This window comes from Macaca fascicularis, chromosome 6, assembly GCF_037993035.2.
Source record: "Macaca fascicularis isolate 582-1 chromosome 6, T2T-MFA8v1.1".
In the NCBI taxonomy this organism is placed as follows: domain Eukaryota; kingdom Metazoa; phylum Chordata; class Mammalia; order Primates; family Cercopithecidae; genus Macaca; species Macaca fascicularis.
In genome coordinates this window covers 19,560,958-19,580,325 of record NC_088380.1, presented here as the reverse complement: position 1 = coordinate 19,580,325, position 19,368 = coordinate 19,560,958, and the positions used below count along the sequence as shown (strand labels likewise).

Here is a 19,368-nt window from a genome sequence, read left to right as displayed (position 1 = left end):
TTCTGTTGTTTGACAGGTCACTTGTCATTCTTTCCCATTTTATTAGAATGCAGATCATTTCAACTCAGCACCAGGAATAAAAGCAACCATCTTATTCTGCTACTTCTTGGGATTGGGTATTTTATGTGATAAGAATCTAATGTATAATAAATTTTAATATGTCACTATTGTAATGAAAAAAGCCTATCTCAAGAGCGTTAATGTAGCTGCAGCTAGTAATCATGGGGCACTGGGGTTAAATGGAGAGTCAAGAGATCTGAAGTGAAGCCATTACATCACTACAGATTGGTAATCACATATGGTGCACGCTATTCATCCTCAGATTTAATTTAAATCAGCAAGTGCGGAGCTTCAAAAAGTCACACTTTAGAGATAAGCTAGCTCGTATAATAAAATCATATAAATGCTTCACTTAATAAATGGGAATATTAACATTTCTATAAAAGGTTATTAACTTTCTCAAGATCATTCTCATCACCATCCATGCTAATTTACTGTAATGAATAATAGATTTTTAAATTTTATAATATCTATATTTATATACCAAAATACTTAACAATAAAGTCAATTTATTTGTGTAATGCATTTGTTTCCTTAGGTCTTTGAGAGACTCACTTTTTGGTGAGTTGTCTGTGTTATCCTCAGTACATGAACAGTAAATTTTAAAAAGGAAGAGTTGGTATAATATAAACTTAAATCCTTCCCTAGTATACTCTATTGGTTCCTTAAGAAAAAATAAGTCCACATTTTTTTTATTACTGTTCAAGTTGGATTTTATAAAACAGATATACACATTCAGGGAAATTTTCACTTTACTTTCTCTTTAAAACTAAGAGTCACTCCTTTTTTAATAACTTGTCTTAGAAGCAGCTATTTGCATGTCTTAATTGCATATCAATCTAATCATAGGTAGAAGAAAAGTAAAAACTGTCAAAATTATTTAAATATTTACAAGTCCATAGAGGCAGAAAAGAATACAGTTACAGTTTATTCTAATTTCAAAATTTAAGTACATCGACCTTAGTTATTATCAAAGTTATTTATCTTACTTATTGGATTTCGAGTTTACTGCTGTTACCTCTTTTCCAGTCTTCCTGCTTCTTGTTCTACTAAGTTTAGTCTCAGTGGAGCAGCCACAGGTAAGCTTTTAAAACCTAAATCAAATTTTTGTCCCCTCTCTGCAGGAACCTCTGCAAGGACTCTGCATTTCATATGGAGAATAATGGACTGGAAGACTACATAATCTATCCCCTTCACATCAACACACAAGCACTGATATTTCTCTGATAGTTGCTGCTGCAACCTCCCCAGCTGCAGCCACAACTTACTTTGTTGTTTCTTTACACTGAACACATACCTTAGCTGATCTTGCTTCCTGAAGTGCAAATTGCACAAATGTAATCTTTGCTAAATTCCTCATATTCCTCAAACATTTGCTCAAACTTCATTATTTTTGAACTCTGATCACCCTACAAATGCTACAGACATCTATCAACTCAGCATTCTATTCATTTAATTACTCCAATATTTTGATTTTTTCAAACATCCATAACCTTTTAATGTATTATATGCATTATTTATTATTGTAGAAAATGAAAATTAGCTGGACAGCAAATATCTACCTAATCAAAAAAGGTTTACATAAATTCAGCTGGAAAGTTAACAGGAAACACATTTCTTCCGAGGTCTGTGGCCACTGAAAATTTGTAAAAATAACTGCTCTCTTTCTTTGACTTACTTTCTTTCTCTTTCTCTTTCTTTTTCTTTCTTTCTTTCTTTCTTTCTTTCTTTCTTTCTTTCTTTCTTTCTTTCTTTCTTTCTTTCTTTCTTTCTCTTTCTTTTTCTTTCTCTTTCCTTCTTTTTCTTTCTTCTTCTTTCTTTCTTTCTTTTTTTTTCTTTCTTTCTTTATCATAAATTGTGCTTTTTGAAATTATGCCAGTAAGAACAAAATATCCCACTCTTGCTTGGATAATCTGTCTTTTTGAAAGAGAGAAGCAGCCCTTATATGCAATCTAAACTCAAAACTTCAGTTGGGAGTTTCTGAATAAAATATTAACTTTATTGTTTCCAAAGAATTAAAACTCAGAGTCCACTTTTCAGTTCAGACAAAAACCAGAAATTTTATTTGGAAAAAAAAAATGGCCCAATTCAGTGAATATTGGAAGGGAATCAATATAGAGAATAGAATATCCTAGAGCAAATTATCCAGAAATTTTTTTTGAGATATATACTGTAAGGTTGGGCACAGTGGTTCATGCCTGTAATCCCAGCACTTTGGGAGGCTGAGGTGGGCAGATCACCTGAGGTCAGGAATTTGAGACTAGCCTGGCCAACATGGCAAAACTCCATCTCTACCAAAATAAAAAATAAAAAGCAAAAATTAATGGGGCGTGGTGGCGTGTGCCTGTATTCCCAGCTATGTAGGAGACTGAGGCAGGAGAATTGCTTGAACCCAGGAGGCAGAGATTGCAGTGAGCCAAGATTGCGCCACTGCATTCCAACCTGGGTGACAGAGCGAGACTTCATCTCAAGGAGAAAAAGAAAAGAGGAGATATACTATAAAGAAACTATGCCATATATGAGTGTCATAAATAATGCCCATAAACATGAGGTGTGCAATAACCAGAATCTGAACATGATGTACGTTTTTATCAATTGCAATGGAACATATTTTCAGAGGATTTATAACTACTTGATAGTTAAAATGGATACACTAGCTCTATATATCAACATAGGAAGCTCTTGAAAAATTACTCCTTAGTAAAACTGGCAATTTCCATTATGTATAAAATTTGAAAACACAAAATAACATTATGAATAATTTGGGAGCATATTGATATACAGCAAATGTATTAAATATAGATGGGAATGATTCAGAATAATCCTTACTCTAGGAAGGATTCTGATTGCCTCTGGGATGGTGTGCAAAGTTGGTTTAAATATCTTTAGATTTCTTAATGATATTTCTAAAGGAAATATAACAAAATCTTCACATCTTTTGTAATCCCGACATTAGATATATGTACCTTTGTTGAATTATTATCTGATCTTTCTCAAATTTACATTAATAAATAAAAATATAAACTAAAAAATAATTTAGCACTAAACTAAAAAACAATTTAGACAATGGTAAATAAACTGATTTATGAATGTCTTTAATTATTCCGTCACTACGCAAAGCAGGCTTGCTATTTCTGTTCTGCTTAATATGATAGGCCCTGAGGATGGCGGTCATTCTGCATTGTTCCACGTTTTTTCCTTTTACCTAGTGGAAATTATCTTTGCAGTTATCTCACTTGTTAGGACCATTTAAAATATTATATTTTCACTCCTGGAAAAGCTGAATATAAAGTTAGGACTTACATCAAATGTCATAAATTCCCCAGAGATCCTGCTCTTTGACTGCAATAACAGGATAAAAATTCAGTAGTAATCTACAGTGTCTACTGAACAAATAAATACTTGATGACTATGCATTTTACTGGTAACCCAGGGTCCACCTTCTTTCCTCTCTAATGACTTTTCTATTGGCCATTTCAGTTTGTTACTTTCCTTGCCTAAGGTAAGAAAAGAAAATAAATTCAGAGTTCAAAATTTAAATGAGCCTAGTAGGATAATTTATTTTCTTCTATCCACCAAAAACATCTAAAAATCTGAAAGTGAAATATATATATCGTATGTATATTAAAATATTATAATACATAAATATGTATTTTTTTACTCCCATTAAACAAAGAAATTATAAAATATACCTGCCAAATAACAATGAAATCTAAACATTTAAAAATGCCTTTGGCAAAATACTGAGAGTTGCCTGATTCCTCCAAAAAAGAACTGAAGTAGGCTACATTTTTTCCTATTATTAAGCATCACACTCTTGAAAGACCTTTCCAATCATCCTTTCCTTAGAACGCTGGTATTTAGAAAGCTAGATGCATCTTACGAGAATCAAGAATGGTTTCTCTAGAACACTCAAAGCAGTAGTAAGAGTGTTGCCACACAGAAACCTTTCTTAAATTTAATTTTAAATTTCTGATGCCTGTCTTCAACCAAGGAATCCTGCTGGCAGTGAAACACAATAAAGAGAAGAAAAAAAGCATTGTTCTGTCTTTCATGAAAAACAAAGACACTTCCAAATAACTAGGATTTTTTAATTTTTCCTCTCACTATCTTACCCTCTCTTGCCACCTCCCCTCCCTAGTCTCTGGTAATTTAATGAACCAGATGAGCATGAGAAAATTTAAAATTAAGGGAAGACTTTACCCAGGGGGAAAAAAAGGAATGATAAATATATAAGCAAGTAACGAACACCATCGCAAGGGGAAGTTCTCAAGAAGTAAAGGAAATATTCAGTTTCTCTGATCTCAACCCAAAATAGTCTCCAGGTATTCCAGATCTCTCTTGTTATATTCCAAGTTATGAAAACAAATTCTGTATCAGTAAGGAATATTTCTGTTTCAAGTAATATATTTTTATATCAAATCAATTTAATTTAAAAAAATTAATCATTTACTCCCAAAATTGGAGATAATGCTGCCATCAAGTACATCTTTGTTATCAAAGAGATTGGATACGGGGTGGAGGGAAAGATATAACAATTTAAAAATATAAAGATCTAGCATTTAGAATAGTCAACAAGTTAATGTAAAAAGATCTCAAATAATAATAAGCAGACACAAAAATAAAATATTAAGTAGGAAATTTTTATGTTTGTAACTTATTTAGAACAAACACACTGTAGTAAAAATCAGAAATCTTCATTTGTTGTATTTACTTATAAATGTTTAGAAGAATCAGACAGTGAATTTGGGCCTGATTTAAATGTTTTCTTACTTGTATTATCTTTCTTTTTTGAGACATTTTTATAACTTTCTGTATTTTCTCTTCTTCTTCTTCTTTTTTTTTTTTTTTTTTGAGACATATTCTTACTTCATTGCTCATGCTGGAGTGCAGTGGCACCATCATAAGTCGCTGTAGTCTCGACCTCCTGGGCTCAAGTGATCCTCCCATCGAAGCCTCCCAAGTAGCTGAGACTACAAGCACATGCCACCACACCTGGATATGCATATATATTTTTAATTTATTACATTAGTAGAGATTCGTTTTCCAGGCTGATCTCGAACTCATGGCTTCAAGTGATCTTCCCGCTTTGGCCTCTCAAAGTCCTTGTATTACAGACATGCGCCACTGCATCTGGCCCTTTAATTCTTTGTGTGGTTTTCTTTAATTCTCTGAACACATCTAAAATGAATGCATTGACGTTAATGTTTGTTAAATATTATATCTATAACACTTTAATGACATTTTCCATTGGCTGCTTTTTTTTCTGTGTGTGGGTCACATTTTCTGGTATCTGCATATCTCACACAATTTTTTTTTTTTTTTTTTTTGGTGAAAACTGACATTTTAGATGATATATTTCAACAATTGTGGATTCTGATCCCTCTCTCTGTGGTCTCTGTGGCTTTTAATTATTGTTTGTTTGTTTTTTTTCAGGGTGTGACTTGACCTTAAAAGTGAAATCTATCACACCTGCAGTGTAAAGCCCCATGTACACAGGTTCATGCATTTGCACAGTGACTCTGGAATGACAGTGCTGTTAACTATTGTCTCTCTTTCTCTTTCTCTGATCACACCCAATCGCTAAGCTGCTATTGTCATCTGAGTCCTCTATTACTCTGACCCCTAAAGGGCTCCTCTTAGCTGTCTCTTCCCTGGTTCCCTCTATAAACCAAGTGGTCTATAGTTTAGCCTGTATCCCTCATAAAACTACCAGCCTCCTCTTAATTGCCTATGACCAAAACTTTCATTGTGTTTGAGAGTGCCCTCAGCCTTGAACTTTCTCATACCCTGTTTTAAATAAAGTCACTTCCTTAAGGAAGAACACTGGAGCTCCCTGTTTTACAACCTGCTTCTTCCCCATGGCAAAAATCTCTGAGCCACAACTCCCAATCTGGGGGTAGAGATGATGTTGCACTTCCCTGTGAGTGACATCCCTGCTTTAGCAATAGGTCTCTGGGTAGAAATGGTACCCTTGTCTGCTCAGCTTGCCTCTCCTGGTTTGAAACTCCACCCTACAAATAAGCTGGAATGAGGGCAATCATGGCCACGTTGTTCTCAGGGTGCCACTTTTTTGGTAAATCCTCTACCCTGTAAGTGGGGATTGGGTAGAGGAAGGGAGCTCTTGGCCTTTTGGTCACACTCACCTGAAATTTTTTTCTGCAACAGGTAGGGAGGAGAGAGGAATGAGAAATGCTGATGGCCTGATCCTCCCAGAAAAATACTACAGCAATATATATTTTTAATTTATTACATTAGTAGAGATTCGTTTTCCAGGCTGATCTCGAACTCATGGCTTCAAGTGATCTTCCCACTTTGGCCTCTCAAAGTCCTCGTATTACAGGCATGTGCCACTGCACCTGGCCCTTTAATTCTTTGTGTGGTTTTCTTTATATTTTTAAATTGTTATATCTTTCCCTCCACCCCGTATCCAATCTCTTTGATAACAAAGATGTACTTGATGGCAGCATTATCTCCAATTTTGGGAGTAAATGATTAATTTTTTAAAATTGATTTGATATAAAAATATATTACTTGAAACAGAAATATTCCTTACTGATATAGAATTTGTTTTCATAACTTGGAATATAACAAGAGAGATCTGGAATACCTGGAGACTATTTTGGGTTGAGATCAGAGAAACTGAAAGGTAAGGAGAAGGAACCCTCAGTTCTTCTGCACCCAACTGGAGTGAAGTTTCTGTCGCTCTGAGTTGTGAGGAGGAAGAAGGGAGAAGGCCATGATCCATATGCCACCGATTCTTGCTATTCTTACCAACTTGTAGATTTTCTTGAATGAATCTTTCTTAATTTGCTTTTCTCTCGCAGGACAATTTCCAGAGACTTTAAATGTTTGTTTTTGTTTGTTTGTTTTATAGTTTTCACCAGTTTTTATAATTTTTCACCAGTTATGTTTGTTTTGCTGGAGAGCAGGTCCTCATACGGCCATTCCAGAAGTTACATTGTGCATCTGCTCCAGAGTTGAAAGGCACCTGGGGAAACTTCCAAGTTTTAGCTATTGATATGGGAGTGGGGATGGGAAGTGCTGGGTAGAGAAACGCAAGGTCCCTAGCAAGGGCTCCACCTTTGGGACTGTGCCCAGGGATGTAGGTGGGGCCAGACATTTCTGTTTTCACAGTCACGTGTTGCATTTTCCAAGACCACCCTGGCCCACCATCGACCCTATCCTTTGTCTATAAAAACCCCTGAGACCTGAGCAGGCACAGACACAGGAAGCTGGATCTCTACAGGAGCAGAGGAGCTGAAGAGCACACCAACAGGCACCAGCAAATGCTGGTGACCCAGGGAGGATGTGGGATTCAGCCAGGGGCAGTGCAGCCACTGGGCGGCCCCACTGAGGGGTAAGACCACCTTCCCATGCCATCGCTCTTCTGGCCTTCCCATTCACCTCACTGAAAGCTACCTCCACTCAATAAAACCTTGCACTCATTCTCCAAGCCCACGTGTGATCTGATTTTTCCAGTAAACTAAGGCAAGAACCCAGGATACAGAAAGCCCTCTGTCCTTGTAATAAGGCAGAGGGGTCTAATTGAGCTGATTAACACAAGCTGCCTGCAGAGGGCAAAACTAAGAGTGCACTACACACGCCCACGGGGGCTTCAGCTGTAAACTTTCACTTCTTTGTGCTGCCTGAGGTCAGCGGGTCCCATGACCTGCCCCTCTGCGTCCTCCCCCTAGGGTTATGAACATCAGGGTAAAGAAAAAGTGAGCCACATCTGCATGGCACACCCTGCAAGGAGGATAAGGGAACTCTTCCCATTTCACTATGACGAACTGAGCTAAGGACAACTTCTGTATGTGCCTCTGGCATAGATGGACAATGTGGAAGTTTCTCATGGGTGTATGTATATCAGGAAGTATAACTGCTGGACTCTAGATTATGTAAATGTTTATGCAAATGTTTAACTTTATTTAAAAATATGAAATTGTGTTTTTTACACATAGTTATTATATTTTGCACTCTGATTGGGAATAGATCAGATTCTGTGGATTAACATCCTCCTTCCACTCCCCCCCACAAAATACAGAGTGTTTATTCCGGAGAGATTCATGTCACACCAGAGGATAGTTTTGTGTTTTTGCCGACCACTGGTCAATATATATTTTCTCCTTTCATATTTGAGTCTGCAATCCTCCTGAAATGGATACCTGTGTATGGTGCTGTAGTAAACTGAATAGTGGCTCCCAAAGACATCAGGTCCTAATCTGTAGAATCTGTGTATGTCATCCTTTTAGGAAAAAGGGTCATTACAGATGCGATTAAGATAAAAAAAAAACTTCGGGCAGATTATCCTGGATTATCCAGTTAGGTTCTAAAGGTCATCACATGCCTCTTTATAAGAGACAGGCAGAGAGAGATTTGACAAATATACCCAAAGGCAATGTGATGACAGAGGCAGAGATTGGACTGATGCAGCAACAAACTAAAGAATGCTGGTAACCGGCCGGGAGCGGTGACTCACGCCTGTAATCCCAGTACTTTGGGAGGCCGAGGCAGGCAGATCACGAGGTCAGGAGATCGATTGAGACCATTCTGGCTAACACGGTGATACCCCACCTCTACCAAAAATACAAAAAATTAGCTGGTCGTGGTGGCGGGTGCCTGTAGTCCCAGCTACTAGGGAGGCTGAGGCAGGAGAATGGCCTGAACTCGGGAGGCGGAGCTTGCAGTGAGCTGAGATCGGGCCACTGCACTCCAGCCTGGGCGACAGAGCGAGACTCCGTCTCAAAAAAAAAAAAAAAAAAAAAAAAAAAGAATGCTGGTAACTAACAGAAGCTGTACGAGGCCAGGAAGGAGGATGGGTTCTCTCCTGTAAACTCCCTAGAAATAACAGCCCTGTTTTCACTGTACTTTTATTCCACTGACACTCATTTCAGACATATGGCCCCCAGAACAGGGAGAAAACAAGTTTACGTTTTTGAACTATTTGGAACTAAGGCACAGTAGTAAGAATCAGAAATCTTTATCTTTTTGCTATTTCTTTATAAATGTTTAGAAGACTCAGTCAGTGAGTTTGGCCTGAATTTTTATTTTTGATAATGTTTATTTGTGAGAAGGTTTACTTACAGACTATATATCTTTAATATATGTGTATTGTTATTTAAATATTCCATTATTTTATTGTGACACTTCTAGCATGCTAATCTCTTTTTCTAGGACTTAGTCCAGATTTTCTACAGTTTTATGTTTATTGAAAGAGTTGTTTATAACACCCTCTTGCTATCATTATAATATCTAGTTTCTATAGTAATGTCCCATTTATCATTCAGTACCTTCGGAATATTTTTATAATTTAATTGTTTTATTTTGGTGTTAGTTGACTTTGCTATGTGTTTATACATTTTACTAATCTCTTAATCTTTTGGATTTATGTATTTTCTTTCTTGTACATTTGCACTCATAACTATTTTTTTAAATGTTACTCTTTATGTTTATATTCTTTTTTAACTTTACCTCAGTTAATTTTTCACTATCTTTTAATTCATTTGCTTTTATTTTCTAACTTTTTAAGATATAGATATATATAATTGATTTATAGTCTTTCTCTTTTTTACTGTATGAACTTATGGCTATAGATTTCATTCTAAGTGCAGGGTTAACTACATTCCACAACTTTCAGTGTTTCTTTGCATTGCCACGTTGGTTAAAGTATTTTTTAATTCTATTTTTATTTTTATTTTTTTGATCCATGTGTAATTTGGAAGTGTCTTGTTTAATTTTAATATTTGAAACTTTTCTAGAAATATCTTTTGTTATTGACATCTAACTTCATTTTACTATGATCAGAAAAATATTCTGAATGAGTTCACTTTATTAATTTTCTTAAAGCTTGCTTTATAGTCCTGCATGTAATCAATTTTGGTACATGTTTTCTGTGCAGTTGAGAGATGGGTATAAGTTGGTATTGAAATCTCTATATAATCAGTTAGGTCAAGGTTATTTGTTTTAATCATCCCTTTCTCCATTGATTATTTGTCTCATATCATTTATTGATGAGGTCCTCTCCCATTGATTTGGAATTATTTATAAATTTTTTATTTCTGTAAATCTTGCTTTATATATTTTGAGTACAAGTTTTTATGTGCACACAAATTTCAAATATACTTCTGGTGAGTTGTTTTTTACTGTTAAGAAATATCTTTCTTAGTATAATAATGCTTGTTGCCTTAAGATCTATTTTTTTTCTGAAATTATGATAGCTAAAATATTTTATTTTTGTTGCTGTTGGCATATTTTCCTACCTTTTCTATTCAACCTTGTATATAAGTTGTGTCTGTTCTAAGCAGCGTGAAGATTCTCACCAGTTAGTTATTACTGTTTAACAAACTACTCCCAAACTTAGCAGCTTAAACCAATAAATATTTACTACTGATCACAAGTGTACTGGTCAAGTGGGCAGGTTTTCTGGTTTAAGATGTGTCCATTAATGCATCTGAGGTCAACTTGCAGGTCGATTACAAAGCTCTTCTATTCTTAGCTCCCTTTCTCTCATGTTAATGTCTTAAGAATTGCGTTTGCTGAGTCAACTTATTTTCTTCTCTGTGATGTTTCTATGGGCTAATCTAAGCTTATTTACTTGGACATAACAGGGTTAAGTGAGAGAGTGAAAATATATGAGAACTCTTGAAGTGTACACTGAGAACTGGCACAAACCACTTCCACCTCAATCTAGCAGACAAAGCAATGAACAAGGACAACCCAGATTCAAGGGGTGGAGAAATATATTCCACTATTGGTAAAAGTTGTGCGTATTTGTATTGTAAAGAGGATGGGTATAATTAGGGTAAAATATTTTTGTCATTGTCATAAATCTTTCATAATTTTTCAGGGTAATCTTTAAAAATTTGCCTTATAGAAAACTCAATCTTCTCACATTTAACTTGTTAGTCATTATTTTAATTTTCTACAATCAATATTCATTTATATTTAGTCACAAAATTACCCTTTGCATTAACTTTTTTCTTCCTGTATTCCTAGTTCCCTCATAGCATCATCTTTTCTCTACCTTAAGGACTGTTTTTTTATATTAAAATTTTGTATTGGTCTGATAGTAAAGAATTATCTAGGTTTGTATCAGTAAATACCTTTACTCACCTTCACTTTTGAAAGATATTTTCAGTGGTCATTACATTCCAATTTGGAAGCCTAAGTTGTTGCATTTGATAAATTTCCATAATTTCCTCATTCTGCTCTTTGGGAATATGATGTAAGATTTATATCACCTGCCTTCCCCATCTTAAACAGGATTTCTAGGTAAAACATAAAATATTCAGCTAAATTTAAATTTCAGGTTTTCAATGAATTTTTTAATATAAGCATACCCCACACAGTATTTGTCATATAATAATGTAAAAAATGTCTTAACCACTTGAGATTCAAATTTAACTGAGTGTCTGTATTTTTATTTACTAAATATTAGAACCCTACCTAACCCACAATTGAGAACCTCAGAGCAATCAGAACATAGCCTTTGAGAACGTCAGAGCAATCAGAGTGGAAAATACCATCACTTACAAGACAGTTTGTATGTTGTTAGCAGCTTTAATTTCTGCATGCATTTGACAGGCTGTAGAGGTATTGAGATTCTTGCATAGGGTATGAGGAAGAAATCTCATTTATTATTTTCTATGGAATAATTATTTCTTAGAAGCTCATCTCTCCACTGATGTGATATGCTACTTCTGTCATAGATCATGGTTCCATACATGTACAAATGTTATTCTCAGCTCTGTATTTCATGCAAGGTGAGTTCTCACATATAATGTCAAGGATCTTTATCATGCTAAAGATTTTTATGGATATAAGCAAAAACTTAGAAATAGATATCTGCTCTTCTCTTTCTTCCCACAGGTGAAAAAGAAAATGAAATTATAGAATCTGAGAGCTGAATTCTAAGGTTTACATGCAGAATTTGGATTTTAGAAAAGATAATGTATACTTTTATTTCATTTTATAAAAACAGCCTCATTTGTCGAATTTGTCAAAGATGTTTGGATAAAGAGAAGTTAATTAACTTATTCGTAGCTAAGAAAGTGTTTTCCAACTTTTATTTTAGGTTTTGGGGCTACATGTGAAGTTTTGCTACCTAGGTAAACTCATGTCACAGGGGTTTATGGTACAGATTATTTCATCACCCAAGAATTAAGCCCAGTACCAAATAGTTATATTTTCTGCTCCTCTCTCTCCTCCCACTCTGCCCCCTCAAGTAGACCCTAATGTCTGTTGTTACCTTCTTTTGTTCATAAGTTCTCATAATTTAGCTCCCACTTGTAAGGGAGAACATATGGTATTTGGTTTTATATTCCTGTATTAGTTTGCTGAAGATAATGACTTCCAGCTTCCTCCATATTCCTTCAACGAAATACAGGATCCCATTCTTTACAGGTGCATAGTATTCCATGGTGTGTATATACCACATCTTCTTTATCCAATCTGTCATTGATGAGTATTTAGGATGATTCCATGTCTTTGCTCTTGTGAATAGTGCTGCAATGAACATTTGTGTGCATGTGTCTTTACGATAGAATGATATACATTCTTCGGGTATATACCTGGTAATGGGATTGCTGGGTCAAATGGTAGTTCTGCTTTCAGCTCTTTGAGGAATCACCATACTGCTTTCCACAATGGTTGAACTGATTTTATACTCCCACCAGCAGTGTGTAAGTGTTCCTTTTTTCTGTAGTAGATCCTCGCCAGGATCTAATAATTTTTGACTTTTTTAGTATTAGCCATTCTGACTGGCGTGGGATGGTATCTCATTGTGGTTTTAATTTGTATTTCTCTAATGGTCAGTGATATTGAGATTTTTTCAATGCCTGTTGGTCACATGTATGTCTTCTTTTAAAAAGTGTCTTTTCATGTCCTTTGCTCATCTTTTAATGGGGTTGTTTGTCTTTCTCTTATAAATTTACTTTTCTCATCAATGCTGGAAATTAGGCCTTTGTCAGATGCATAGTTTGCAAATATTTTCTTCCATTCTGCAGGTTGTCTGTTTACTCCGTTGATAGTTTATTTTCCTGTGCAGGAGCTGCTGAGTTTAATTGGATCCTATTTGTAAATTTCTGCTTTGCTGCAATTGCTTTTGGTGTCTTCGTCATGAAATCTTTGCTTATACTTATGTCCAGGACGGTATTGCCTAGGTCGTCGTCCAGGGTTTTTATACTTTTGGGTTTTTACGTATAAGTCTTTAATACATCTTGAGTTGATTTTTTTTTTATATTGTGTAAGGAAGGGGTCCAGCTTCAGTCTTCTGCATATGGCTAGCCATTAGAAAGCTTCATTTCTTCTTCATGATAGCCATGGCCATATAAAGGTAGAATGGGGAATATAAGGAGATATTATCATATTGAAATATTAATAAAAACTATTAATTTATATTGCATAGAGAATGGGTACAATTAGGGTAAAATAATAAGTTAGTATTTATCGACTCCTTCATGGCAAGCAGAGTGTACATGCTTATCCATAATATCTAATTTAATTCTCTACTAGCCCAATCAACCAAGGACTATTATTTTCCTTATTTTTCAGAGGAAATTGCTAAGTAACATCACTGAGAAGTGACAGACTAAGGATTCAAATCAATACCCATCAAATTCAAGAGGTGCAATGTGTATCCACCACGTTACCAGGCAAAGAACGGAGGTGCTCCTTCGTCTGTGTGCATCTTTTATTCAAAAGAGTACGGAAACCAACATGACTTTATGAAATTTGCCACAACACATGCCATTGGCAATGACTGAGCTCACATGAAGTTTTGTGGGCTAAGAAGCAACGGTTTCATTCCATGCCTGCACAAGAAGAATGCAGGCTCCTTGAGAGAATCTTGCCCTAAGAATAAGGTCAGAGATTGAGAAGGAGGGAGGCATAAGTGGTTGCTGTTTTTATTTCCTTCGTTGTTCTAACACTCATTAAAATGGCCTCTTTCCTTTCCTGAAGTGCTGATTTTATGAACTTTTAATTTGGATATTTCTGCAAGTTTGTTTAGAGAGAATTGGGGTAAGGTGTGTTCTTTTACTCCAATTTCTTTAGCATGTCCTCCCTTGTGGACTTCTGAAATAGATGGCTTTTGTTTCTCTGGGGAATTACTAAATTATGATGAACAACGAAATGCTGTACTTTGATTAAACAGCATGTGAGTTTGAGTACTAACCTACATTTTGTGGGGTTAAATTGAAGTATGTACCAATAACTGATGATAGGCTGTCCAGAACAGGAGCAAACATAAGAAGACATATCTCAAATGTGAAGTCCTAATTAGGGAAAAGAAGTCAGGCTGGTAGGACCAGGTAAAAGCAAAAAGGGAAAGCAGATAAGCTACAAGTATGCCTTTCTTCATAATCCGGGACACATAGCCCTCCTGTGCAAATAACTCACAATCTTCCTGTGCCCAACTATCACCAAACACCTGAAAGTTAGCTCACTGCAACGCTGGCGTTATCAGTACTGCCCAAAGCCCACTTCAGCATACAGCATGCACACTATGCTATAAAATCTCCGGCAAACCTTTGTTTTTCTGCTGTCAGCTTCTGCTTGCCTGCATGTTGCTGTTTTGCAATGTATTTTCCAACTTACTTTAATAAATCTGTCTTTCTTTATCTATAACTCTTGCCAGGGAGTGAGGACTATCTGGGTTGGTGGCACAGGGGTAAAAGAATTTACCAAGAGAGTTGGTAAATTCTTTTACCCCTGTGCCACCAACCCAGATAGTCCTCACTCCCTGGCGACGTTACATATAAAATCATAAAGTTCGGTTTAGTATGTCATCTAAAATATACTTCATTTAGATCAGGACAGGGGTAGGTGGTGTCTTAGCTCCAGTTCATCTATTTCATGAAGTTCATTCTGTTGGTATAGGGTTGAGGGAAAATCTATTAGTTACTCATTGGTAGTGAATGCATTTGAGATGAAGGGATTTCACTTGTTTTCCCAACAAATAATAAACAGATGGACATTCTGATAGACTGTAATTAGTATATATGTATGCAAAAGATTTCCCATATTTTCAAATAGGTACAACAGCATTTAGTAAAGACTCAGGAACCAGATCAATTGCGTTGACAGCTTTCCAATGGGGAAGGTGTTGAGCTCTTGTTTCTGTCCTAATGAGTGTCTCTATACAAAATCCCAGGCTTATACCATAAGAAAAGCTTGTCATCTAATCAACCACAACCTGGTTCAACAATGCAGGTAAAGAATAGTCCCTGTCACTAAATTTTTCTTATATGTTCTTCTCCCCTCCAAAAATAAAAATTAAAAAAATTAATTATTATTAAAACTTAATAAACATATTATAAACCAGATTATTTTATGTTTCTAAATGTCCTAAGCAAAGTTAGCAATATAATACTTTTGTGTCCCATAAAAAATAAAAACTTAAGATATACTAAATAGGACATTTATAAATGCAAGAAGGAATTAGAGATAGAACCAAATGATCTAGTAGGTGCATGTGGGAGATGATAAACTGTCATAATAGGTATTGTCACACTTGGGTATTGATGCTAAAAAAAGTTGTCACACTTGGGTATTGATGCTAAAAAAATACTTACTCCTAGTATGATAAGCCCAGAAATAATTCACACGTCTCTTGAATTTTTCCCGTGATTTAACCAATTTTAAATTTTTCTTTAGGTTTCAGGTAAAATCTAGTCTCCTGAAGATGTGCAGGTTTAAACTCTGGCATCCCTAAGATCATATTGCCTAAATGGAAAAGCACCTTAAACAGCCACTAACCATGAACTTCACCCTTATTTATTGCATCTGCTTTCAGAATGGATTTTAATTTAATGTTACTGTTGAGGCACAAAAAACAGAAATGAAAGTTATCAATCTTCAAGAGTCAACACAAACATCAAGAACACGGCAACAAAAAGAAAAAACAATAAATAAACTGAGGTTAGCCAAAATTAAAACTTTTGTGCTTCAAGAAAAATAACATCAAGAAAGTAGACAACCCACAGAATAAGAGAAAATATAGGCAAATTGTATGCCTGATAAAAGACTTGCATCTAAAATATATATAAAAACCCTTAAAATTTAATAATAAAAGGATAATCCAATTAAAAATAGACAAAGTATATAAATAGACATTTATCTAAATAATATATAAAAATGACCAATAAGTATATGAAAATATGCTCAATATTATAGTCATTAGATAAACACAAATCAAAATCATGACATATCACTTTGTACTCACTAGGATGGCTATACTGAAATAGGCAGATAATGACAAGTATTAGTCAGGATGTGGATAAACTGGAAACTTCAGACACTTTTAGGGGAATATAAAGTAATGGTACAAACTCAGAACATTCTGTTTCTCAAAAATTTAAACTAGCAGTTTTCACACATCCCAAGAGAAATGGAAGCATGTATCCACACAAAAAGTTGTGCAAAAATATAAGAGCCAAAAGTAGAAGCAATCCAAATACCCATCAACTTGTAAGTGGATAAAATGAGGCACATTAATCCAATGGAATGTTATTCAGCAATAAAATGGAAATACGTTGCATGCTACAACATAAATGAATCTTGAAATAATTATACTAAACAAAAAAGTCATTACAAAAGGCTACATATTATATAATTCCATTGATGTAAAATGTCTGGAATCGATGAATCTATGGAGACAGGAAATAGATTAGCTATTGCCTGGAAGGTGAGGTTAGGGGGAATCTGGAAGCAACTACTAATGGCCCTAAGGTTTGTTGAGCGTAGTGATGAAAATATCATAAAATTGATGTGGTGATGATTGCACAACCCTGTGAATATAGGAAAAGCAATTAAATGTAGTTGAAATAGTTGAATTTAATGTATGTAAATTTTATAAATAAATGGGTTACAAAACATACTAACAAAGAGTAGGGTCACTATAAACCTCTCTAGAGTGACCAGAGGTTCAGCAGGACTGCGAGTCAGCACCTCCTGGCTGATCTCCATCAGCAGGAAGATCAGCTTTGCCAGATACACCCGATTCAGTCACAGCTGATAAGCATGGGCTGAATGCACCAAGGGAACGTGCCCCATTATTTCAGGGGATGCCTTGCGGCACAGGGGAAATATAGGCACATTTCCTGAAAACGCAAGTGGAAATCTCGGGAGCCTGTCTTCGCTGAGTGTGGGCAGTCAGGACTGGTTCTGAGGTTGCCTTGTATGGAGAGAAGAAGTGTCATCATCCAACGTTAAAAACAAACTAATTTGAAAACGAAACAGCCCAAATAAAGAATCTCTCAAAGAGTACAGCAAGACAACAGTCCCCAGATGTGAACAAAGGGGAATTATCCATCTAAGAAGTCCAGCAAGAAGAGGATGCTAAGGAAAAAGAGCCACCTGAGTTTGGAGAATTTAACCACAGCAGTAACATAAGGGATGCAGGTGGCTTTAGATTTTGACTAGGAAAAGAAATGGTTAAGTAAAATACTAAAAAGTCCAAAGTTTGTAAAATGCAACAAATGATCAGGAAATCCACAGGAATTGCAGGATCACTGTGTTGGTTCCTTCAAGATTGAGACAAAGAGTTAAAAAGTAAAACATCTTCAGAAAGGGACAAAGCAAGGCCAAAGGAAGGCTAAAACCGATGCAATCCACCAGCAGCAAAGAAAAAGCTTTGCAACTCTGGCAAGCTTGTTGTCCCAGGCAAGTAGCAAACCCCAGAGACGAAACCTTGCACTCTGACGTGGATGCCTGCAGCTGTTGATAACTGAAAAGCACAGGCTGGGTTATTAGTGTGAGGTTGCAAAACAGCAACAATCCTGTTATCAGACAGATGCATTTCCCTGACCACAGTCAATAAAAATTTCCATAGTGAACTCTGCTTTCAGATGTTTTTCTTCTGTTCAATATTTTGTGGTAACAAAAAATGTTTTACTATGACAAAACAAACAGGCTGTTAGAATGCTAACTATGATTCTCAAGTGAAAATATTTCATTTGCTGAAGGCTTACTACTTCAAATGAGTTTATCCTGGCAGTGTAATATCAATTTTCACAAGATCTGTAGGAACTGAAACCGGCTTTGTCTGAGATTATTGATTCATTTATTTTTTTAAATAAGATTTGGGGTAAACAGTTTTATTTCTGACACATTCCCCAGAATGTAAAAAATATACCACCTTGGTTTAAATATTTATTGATGGATTAAATTATTCTTAGAATGGTTGTGTAAGCTGATATATTATAGCATTAATTATATGTTAACATAATTTGCAGAATGAGAAATAGAAAATGGAAACTAGAATGTTAAGTTGAATAAAAATGTATATTTGCACTTTTTTAATCTCAAAGTGTATGAATATTTGTGAATCAGAACTTGAGTAGCAAAATGTCAGCCTGTCTTTTCTTTCATAGCAACAATGCTCTTTATTCTTCTTGAGTTAGCTAAATGCTGCTTTAGATATAAGAATAAGAGATAAGAATAGAAAAGAAAGGAGGAAATGATAAATAAGTGAAAGCAACCTTTCATACAGCATTAAAAACACTCATAAAAAACATTCTATGTCAATCCTTTTTCTAAGATCCTGTTCCTGTTCTATCTTAAATATAAGGAATTAAAATTCTACTGGAATGGAAGCTTTCTCACTTACCATTACTCTTTTATTTGAGCTTATAAATTTTGTGAAAATGCAAAAAATCTTCTACATAACAACATAAAAAGTTCTGATACTTTTAAATCATAATTACAAGCATTTTTGAGCATGTCTAATCAGGTCACTGATGAATAGCTGGACTATTTCATTTGTGCTTGTAGAATAGACAAACAGTGCATTCATAATCCTCCAATGACAAGGATCATACAACACTTTAAGGAGGCTACTGAAATAAAACAACTTCAATAAACCTTTACTAACAGCAGAAGTGAAATATTTCTGTATGCTTAAAACAACCTGCCATTTTGCTTAACTCAGAACCTGTAGTCACTGTCTGCAATATATTTTAAAAGGATTTTTCCAGCTTTCTTTGTAAATGAACAATTAATCATTATAAATCTCCACATCAATAGTGTTGCATTTATATCCTGGAATACAAATTTCAAGGGGAAAATGTTGTGAGAAATTAAAATAATTCTCCTCAGTGAAAGAATTGTTTCTATATTCAGAAAAAACACTCTAGTGAGGTTCTACTGAGAGAGGTATTAATATGAGAAATATCAGCCAACAGTACTTTCAATCTGTTTTTCCGACGTAAAGTGACATAAAATATGGAGTTGGCTGTTGATACAAATTTTAAATAGGTAGGAAGAAGCGTCTAAAAAGAAGATCAATAGAGGCCTGGGCAAAGGTCT

General features: G+C 35.3%; 1 long non-coding RNA gene across 1 annotated transcript in view; it reads left to right on the top strand.

The window, feature by feature from the left end:
- LOC123573932 (uncharacterized) overlaps positions 1 to 17,894 on the top strand; it is a 40,890-nt gene extending 22,996 nt beyond the window's left edge. The window contains exons 2-3 of the long non-coding RNA XR_010587175.1: positions 13,615 to 13,925; positions 15,718 to 17,894. This is a non-coding gene — a long non-coding RNA (uncharacterized lncRNA). The remainder of the gene's footprint in view (positions 1 to 13,614; positions 13,926 to 15,717) is intronic.
- Positions 17,895 to 19,368: the final 1,474 nt, after the last annotated feature.